Source organism: Lutra lutra, chromosome 14, assembly GCF_902655055.1.
Source record: "Lutra lutra chromosome 14, mLutLut1.2, whole genome shotgun sequence".
NCBI lineage: Eukaryota > Metazoa > Chordata > Mammalia > Carnivora > Mustelidae > Lutra > Lutra lutra.
Genome location: NC_062291.1, coordinates 24,351,528 through 24,360,640, shown reverse-complemented (window position 1 = coordinate 24,360,640; position 9,113 = coordinate 24,351,528). Strand labels below are relative to the sequence as shown.

General features: G+C 36.6%; 1 pseudogene; it reads left to right on the top strand.

Moving 5' to 3' along the window:
- Positions 1 to 2,098: 2,098 nt before the first annotated feature.
- On the top strand, positions 2,099 to 2,265 carry LOC125085313 (uncharacterized; annotated as a pseudogene).
- Positions 2,266 to 9,113: the final 6,848 nt, after the last annotated feature.

Here is a 9,113-nt window from a genome sequence, read left to right as displayed (position 1 = left end):
TAAACATACGTGTACACACACAAACACACACACACATCCTACTGTATTTTAATTTCACTGTGAGAAGATTGTGTAGTTCTCTTGGTGTTACCCATTGCACCTAGCACAGACTTATACAGAGTAAATGCTCAATACTATTTGTTGAATAAACAAATGAACAGAACTCAGTCCTAGAGGTAATGTGACCATCCACAAGTCATCCCTCTAGTCAGTGACTGAGACCAGATGATGCTAAAACAAGATTACATAACAGGTCCCAAGACCACTTTGTATAAATGATGCTATAATCATCATCATTATTATCATTGATAATTACTAATCTGGGGCTGCTTGCTGAACGGACATCAATGAACAATCTAACTTAGGTCACACAGTGACTGGTACTTAGAAGAATTTCTAGGCAAATATTCATTCAGGTAGAGGCTCAACTTGTGATAACGAGATATAAAAATGAATACTAAATATTAATAATAGTTTCTTGATACTCCATCTCTCAAAGCTTTGTATCTCTACCACTCTGTATATTTTTATTTTGAGTTATATTTTCTTAAATATATTTTCTTGTGTCAGACTCCATATAAGAGATACGGCATAAATCTAGACTATCTTATCTTGTGCATGCTTTCTTTTTTTTTTCTTTTAGTACTACATATTGAGTGTTCTTCATAGGCTCACTGAGGCACTACACATGTCATATCCACATGTATTTCTGTGGGTAGAAATACATCTGGTGCCTTCCTGATAGTAAGCTATATATGTTCAGAAAGAATCCTCACCCTCCAAAATGCTCCCCCACCTGCCATTCCTGGTCTTCTCTGCTCATTATAGATTTTTCACTTTGATGTTTAAAGCAGGAGTCCTTATAAGTCATTTATCCCATGACGGGAATGAGTTTCAGATTCCCTGCCTGTAGAATCAGAGTAGGGACCATGAGGTCACTGAACTATTACAGTGAGGAAAGGACAAAGATGTTTATGAGAACCAAGTACCATGGACACATTTTGCAGGTTTCATAATTTGGCCACAGGCCAGGCACTTCTCTGTTGCCTTCTAGTCATTTCTTCATTTTCCAGCTTCTTCTGCAACACAGCTTGACATGATCCCTGTGCTTAAAGAAACTTTCTGGCCAGAACATAGAACCTCAAAATTGATTTTATTGTCACTCTTTGAGCAAAAAAGAGGTCGTGCCTCCGTGTAGAAAGCTGTATCATATTTATAGAGTTAGTCTGTGACGATGGAAACTGAAAAAAAAATCTTTATCTCGTGTTTTGTGGGTATTAAATGTAGAACACAGCATCAAACCATTTTTGAGAAAACCGTTAAGGACCTAAAAGTGTCGACAGGTTGTTTGATCCTGCAATTTTAATCCACGTTATTTCAAAATATTCAAGTTCACTCCTCTTTCCCCCTTGGGGATTGAAATTATTCTCAGAGATCTAGACTTTGTCATGTCTCTGAATACTAAGTATCAATTAATGTTAAAAGAGGAAAGCTGTGTAGAATGTGAAAGAGGAGCAGTCTTACACATCTGATCACCTGTGCTGGCCAGGCACAATGATTTGGGCTAAATGCTCATGGACCTGTTGAACTTTCTTAGCAATTTTCTTCTCAGTAACTCCCAGACACATTATGCTCTAACTCACTTGTTATCATACCTGGAGAACAAATGTGGTATAGGAAGGGTCTGGTGTCACACTACCGTCTTTAGGTCTGTGCCATGCTGAAACCACCCTGGCCTCTTTCATGGCCTCAACATATTCAGAGCTCCACTACCTAGCAAATGGTTGTAGTTTCTTCATTTTGGAAAGAGACAGGGCCAAGACGAGATTCCTGTTGAGCAAATATTCATTTCCTTCCCCAATTCCCCGTTTCCTGGAAGGAATATACTTCCTCAGCCCTCTGATGCTAAGCTTGGCCCTGTGACTCGCTTTGGCCTCTTGGTAAGCAGAATGCAATGCCCTGCCTTCTTGATCTGGATTTGGACACCCACAGGATTTGCTGTGGGGTGTGAGCGACACAAGGCTTGAAATAGGCTTGTATTTTGCCCTAGGAAGAACATATCTTGGGTAACTCCTGTTTAAGAACAATGAGGAATGTTAGCTTTGCGCAGTGGCAGTATCGTAGCCAATGAGGTTTATCCGAGGCGCGATTATTGCTAATTGAAGAACAATGAGGAATGTGAAACTGATCTTGATCTAACCTACAGTGTAAGGCCAGCTTAGCCAAATCCCAACAGACCTAGTTATGTGGGAAATAAGTGTTTATTGTGTGCTAGGAGCATGGTTACAGAGATGATTAGCTAAGGCCATCAGTAATGTACTAAAACCCTTATAACATTATGAACATTATCTACTGCACATTATCTAGTGCAACAATGAACATTATCTACTGCAGTTGGGCCTCTCTGACTCCAGTCTTCATCACCTCCAAGCTATCTTGCCCAATTTCAATGTGCAGAATCTCGGAGCAGCAGAGGGAGAAGGAGAAACAGGCTGTCTGCTGAGTAGGGAGCCCTACGCAGACTGGATCCTAAAATGCTGAGATCGTGACCCAAGCTGAAGGTAGATGCTTAACCAACTGAGCCACCCAGGTGTCCCAATCATGCTACTGTCTATATGAGGTTTTGGATATCTTTGTGATTAAGAGCTAGTATGTAAGCTGTGTCTCCTGAAAACTAATAGCCCTCAAATGATAAAAAAAGAAAAAACACTCCTTGATAAAAGGATCTATAATCATATGTATTTAGGAAACTCAGGGTTGAAAAAATATTAAGCTTTTGTTCTGTGGTGGTTTTGTTGTTGTTGTTGTGTTTTACTGCAGAAATTCTCAGAGCCTTTATTGTATAAATGTGCATTATGCTTCTTCAAGCGGGAAGCCCAAGAGACATCATTTTTTTTAAACTTATTGACCTTGGAACTCTTGTATTTCCCAGGAACACAAATTAACATCTCAAGGGTCACCATTTGGAAAACAGTAGTCCACAGGATAAAGCAAAAACCTAGCATGACATTAAAGATCCTACACAGGATCCAAACATACATTTTTATCATAATTTTATAATATCTTATGTTTTAAACTATAATCTCAATGAACATTTTAAAAATACAGAAAAATAAAGTAAAATAATTTAAAAATGATACATAGCCCCATCCGCCAGATGTAACAAGTATTTGATTTCTATTTTATTTACTTCTCGTCTTTATGTTATAAATATTTTATCTGCTTGTGATCATGTGGCACACTAAAATTATAAATATAGACTTTATGTTTATATTCATAAGAAGATACATTACAAACAAGATAATATTAATATTTCATTTTTCTTCTTACTATGCTATATTTCAAGCAAATAAAATTGTACCTACTATTTCAATAAATAAAATGTATCTACCTACTGCATCAGCTTTGCGAGACATTAACATCTTCATATTCATGCCTCAGATTTTTATGTTTTCTCAAGAAGAAAGAAAAAAACACCGCAGAATGGCCAATGCCCCTCGTGTGTCCCCTCCCCAATTTTACATCCCTTCCCCCCCTCCCCAAAGATAACCACCACCTTGAATTTATTGTTTCCTGGTGTACTTTTATAATTTGACTATATATGTTATATATCCAAAACAAAAGGGTTTTATGTTTTTAAACCTATAAAATTGAGATTGTGCTATAAATATTCCTTTGTGACTTAGATTTCCTCTCTCAATATTATATTTTTCAGGCTTATTCCACATTGTGTTCTTTGTAGCTCATGTTCAATTATTTTAATTACAATGCAGAATATGCCACAGATTTTTTATCCATTTTTTTTCCTTTTGATGGATTTTGCATGCACATTTTTGTCATTACAAGCAATGCTGTGACAAACTAAAAGTGTAATTGCTGGATGTGTACATTGTTAACTTTCCTAGATACCATCATATTAACCTCTAAAAGCTTGTGTTTATTTATATTTTCACGTAGGATGAAAGAGTTCCATACCACACCCTCACTATCAAAAGTGTAGCTAAACTTTTAAATGATTGACCATTCTGATGGGTATGAAAATACATACTGAGGTTTTATTTTGAATTTCCCTGATTAATTCTGAGGCAGAATATTTTTCCATGTTTCCTGGTCACTCAAGTGTCTGCTTATGTGAGATGCCTGTTTATATCCTTTGAATATTGTGGTATTTAAATTCAATTCCTTCCTAATTACAGCAGTAAAATATGCTCCCTTGTGAAATCCTACAGCAAACTGCAAGGAAAAAAAAAAAGCATGAAATCACCTCAAATCCTACCACTTGCTGGCTATTATTAACATTTAACTGCATTTTTCTTGTAGTGTTTTAATACCCTTAAATGTTTTATACAGTTAAAGTGAGGAACAGCTGGGAAGAAGGCCTTGGTGACAGAATTTTCCACTGGGTTGTTTACAATCTTTTCCAGATTAAATCCCAAGAAAAAGAGTCATTCAATATGTGTTTGAAAAATAACACTGTCATTCAAGATTTCTGGCACTGTAAATGGCCAGAATATAGATATTCACTTTTGTGTAGAACAAAGACAAATCTTTTGTTTAGTCATTTTCTGGGCTTTCTTTTTTTTTTTTTAATTTTTAATTTAATTAATTAATTAATTAATTTTCTTTATTTCTTTTCAGCGTAACAGTATTCATTGTTTTTGCACCACACCCAGTGCTCCACGCAATCCGTGCCCTCTCTAATACCCACCACCTGGCTCCCCCAACCTCCCCCCCCCACCCCGCCCCTTCAAAACCCTCAGGTTGTTTTTCAGAGTCCATAGTCTCTCATGGTTCATCTCCCCTTCCAATTTCTGGGCTTTCTTACTCAGCGTTGCTCAGAGGTCATCCATTGTCAACAAGCACCTGTAGAGAAGAATATCGTGAATACCGCAAGGGGTTTCACCTGAAAGGGAGCACAGCCGACTAAATGATACAGCTCACAAGTTACATCTGCTTCCAAGACAGTGGAAAAAGCAAGAGTGCAGAGAGAGGAATGCCGCAGGGCTACGCTAAGCCCCGTAATGCCTCCAGGCTTCAAATTACAAAATCCAATTTATTACTGATTTTAGAATGCAAAGTGTGACTTAATCTACACAATGCCTAGAACTCCTCTTCTTGCTCATTTTCCTTTTTTTTTAATCTCCTGCATGGTTTTAGTATATTTTTAAATGATATTTTTAAATAGAAGGATCACATCAATGAGCACTTTCCAAGCCTTTGAATAATGGTGAAGGTCTTTCTGTGGCTGTCACACGTGAAAGACAGTCAGGATGCTTTTAAAATTCTTGAGTTACAAACTATCCATCGAAAAGCACTAAGATTTTTCTCAAATTCTGACATTTGCTATTACAGAAAGGTTAAGGTCAATCTTTGTAGGCAACATTTTTCTTTCTGCCTGGGCAAATGTAGGATTTATTTTTATTCTTCTAATTCAAACATTTTGGCTAGTCATGTTCAAGTGTGGTTCTCTTTTCTTTGATTCTGTCCAGCATACCGTGAATCCTCCTATTCTTGATACCTGTCTTCGGAGGACTGGGAAAAGCTGCTTTTTACTTAACATATGTTTTTTGTTTTGTTTTGTTTTGTTTTATTGCTTCATCTCCAGTTGTGCTTGTTTCCTCCTCTTTAACACCTAATGTTGTTCAGTTTCATCTGCAGTCTCTGCTTTGTAGAGTCACAACCTTCTCCTTCATCATTTTCATCATTTTAATCCTTTTTCCTCTGCATTTTCTAAGAGTTCTAGAGCTTGCTCAATGAGTCACTGATGTCATTCTATAATGTCTAAGCTATTCTTTTTTTTTTTGTATAGTTGACACAATGTTACATTAGTTTCAGGTGTTCAACATAATGATATGAGAAATTTGTATATTAGCCTATGTTCACCCACCACTGCAAGTATAGCTCACATCTGTCCCAAAGCATTGCTTTTACAATATCATTGACTATATTCCGTATGCTGTAATTTTCTTACTATGACTTACTCATTCCATAACTGGAAGCCTATCCCTCCCACTCCCCTTCATGTATGCTGCCCATCCCTTCCACTACCCCCCTCACAACCATCTGTTTGTTCTCTGTATTTATAAGTCTGATTCTGCTTTTTGATCATTTGTTTTATTTTCCACTTATGAGTAGAATCATGGTATTGTCTTTCTCAGTCAGACTTATTTCACTTAGCATGCCTTCTAGGTCCATTCAAGTTGTCTCAAATGGCAAGATCTCATGCTTTTTTATGGTTGAGTAATACTCCATTGTGTGTGTGTGTGTGTGTGTGTGTGTGTGTGTGCGCGCATGCGCACGCACGCACGCACATACACACACATACACCACATCTTCCTTAAGCATTCGTCTGTTGATGGACACTTGGGTTGTTTCCATATCTAGACTATTGTAATGCTGCAATAAACATAGGGGTGGATATATCTTTTCAGATTAGTGGGTTTTGGTTTTTTTTTTTTTAAGATTTTGTATATTTATTTGAGAGAGGATTGAGAGAGAGAGCATGAACAGGAGGAAGGCACAGAGGTAGAGGAAGAAACAGACTCTCTGCTGAGCAGGTAGCCTCATGCAGGGCCGGATCCCAGAACCCTGAGATCATGACCTGAGCTGATGGCAGAAGCTTAACCAACTGAGTCACCAGGTACTCCTCAAATTAATGTTTTCATTTTCTTTGGCTAAACACCCAATAGTCAAATTATTGGATCATATGATATTTCTATTTTAAATTTTTTTCTATTTTAATTTTAATTCCATACTGTTTTCCGCAGTGGCTGTACCAATTTACATTCTCAAAACTGTACCAGTTCTTTTTTCTCCACATCTTTGTTAACACTTGTTAGTTCTTGTCTTTTTGATTTTAGCCATTGTAACAAGTGTAAAGTGACTATCTCTTGTGCTTTTAATTTGCATTTCCCTGATGATTAGTGACATTGAGTATCTTTTCATGTATCTGCCATCTGTATTTCTTCTTTGGGAAAATGTCTATTCAGGTCCTCTGCTCATTTTTTAACCAGATTGATTTTTTTGGTGTTGAGTCGTATAAGTTCTTTATATAGTGTGGATATTAACCCTTATTGGACATAGCATTTGCAAATATCTTCTCCCATTAGTAGGTTGTCTTTTTGTTTTGTTAATGGTTTCCTTTGCTTTGCAAAGTTTTTAATTTTGATGTAGTCCCAATAGTTTATTTTTGCTTTTATCTCTCTTGCCTTAGAAAAATACTTGGAAAAATGTTGCTATGACCAATATCAGAGAAATTACTGCCTGTGTTCTCTTCTAGGATTTTTATGGTTTCAGTGCCACATTTAAGTCTTTCATCCATTTCGAGTTTCATTCTTTTACATGTAGCTGTGCAGTGTTCCCAAACCATTTACTGAAGAAACTGTCTTTTACCCATTGTAAATTCTTGCCTTCTTTGTCATAGATTAATTGACATATAATTGTAGTTTTATTTCTGGGCTCTCCATTTTGTTCCACTAATCTATGTGTCTATTTTTGTACCAGTGCCATATTATTCTTTACTGCTATTCAATTTTATCCTATATTTTAGTTTTTAGTGTTCTAAAAATCCTTTCTTCACTCTGAAATCTTCATTTTTATCTTATCCAATGTCTTTCATTATGACTTTCTAATACTGTTTCATGGGGACAAGATGTCTTGAATTCCACTACTGATGATCAAACTTTCTAAAATTCTCTTCTGTTCACTATAACAAATCATCCTCTGAGGTATGCTCCTCTTCTAAGTCTTTAGACTAATGCTCTCTTCCCTTGTGAAGCATGGTTATCAATATTTCCCCATAGTTTATTTTGCTTTTCTGTTTATTTTTCCATCAGCGAGGAAAGTTCTTTATCAATTTTTCCCCAATGGACAAAAACATATGTGAATTTTCCTCAATTCCTTTCTTTGGGAACTTGGGTGTAAACTGAATACCCATCTTATACCTCAGCTGACATACTCATTGGAAGGTATAGCTTCTAGTATTAACTGCCAGAGTCCAGTAGTCCTTCCCCCCCATTTTACCTATAATGACTCAGCTACCTAAGAGGAAAGTTCTTCTCTCCCCCACTGCATGATATTCTGACTCTCTAACTATATTCACTATTTTAAAGACTGAACTTCTTGTCCAGGTCTCCAAGTAGAAGAAAGAGTACATAATGAGAACCCATGTCAGAAATTCCATTTTTAATATTTTGATGCTCAAAGCCCTGAAGATCACTGAAATGTCTTCTAAGTGTTTGCTTTGATATTTTTTTAAATGAAATTTTGCTTAGCAGGAAATTTTAAGTACATATGTACTGAATTAAAGACTGTGCCATCAAATAATAGGTAGAAAAGTTCTGTTATTCAGACTGATGGTCCCTGGCTTCATCTTGGGCCCTCCTTCCAAAAGGTCATCCCTAATTCCCTAGAAATTAATTTACTTTTATTTATTGTATATAAAGTAATAATATTTTAATAATTATTTTTCAGTATTGTGCAGAAGTATCACTTCTATGTCTCTCAATCAGATCTTAAATATTCCTGGCCTATGCATGAGGGCATAAGGTGTGGATTAAAATACAGTTCTGGTGTGGCAATCAGAGTTCTTTGGTTACAATCAATCAATTGCACTTTGGCTGATTTAAACCAGAGGAAATATGTTGAAAATATTCTAGGAAATAAGAAAGTTGACAGGTAAGTTGGAGACCAAATTTAAAGAGACAAGAGAAATGGCAACCTGAAAATGTGGAATCAAGGACTTTAAGAATTAAAGGAATGAACTCACAGAAGGAAGAGTCTGGCTGCCCTCCAGGTTATTAACCTCTGGTCATGTACTATCTGCTTGTTTCTCTGTTTAAGATTCAAACTTCAGGGAGTGAGTGTCCAGTAGGCTTTAGATCACAAGCTTATTCCTTTTATCAGTGGGAACAAGGCTCCTGATTAGGATTCACCATATGGAACCCTGAAGGAAAGAGGTAAATGTCCCACAAAAACCAAGGTGCTGGTAAGGAGAAATGGACCCTGGGGAATCAAACTCCCATGAATGTCCATCAAATGAAAATTAGCCTGTACCTTCAGATTTCATCCATATGACCTTATATCTTGCTATTTAATTTCTTCCCACATCTTTT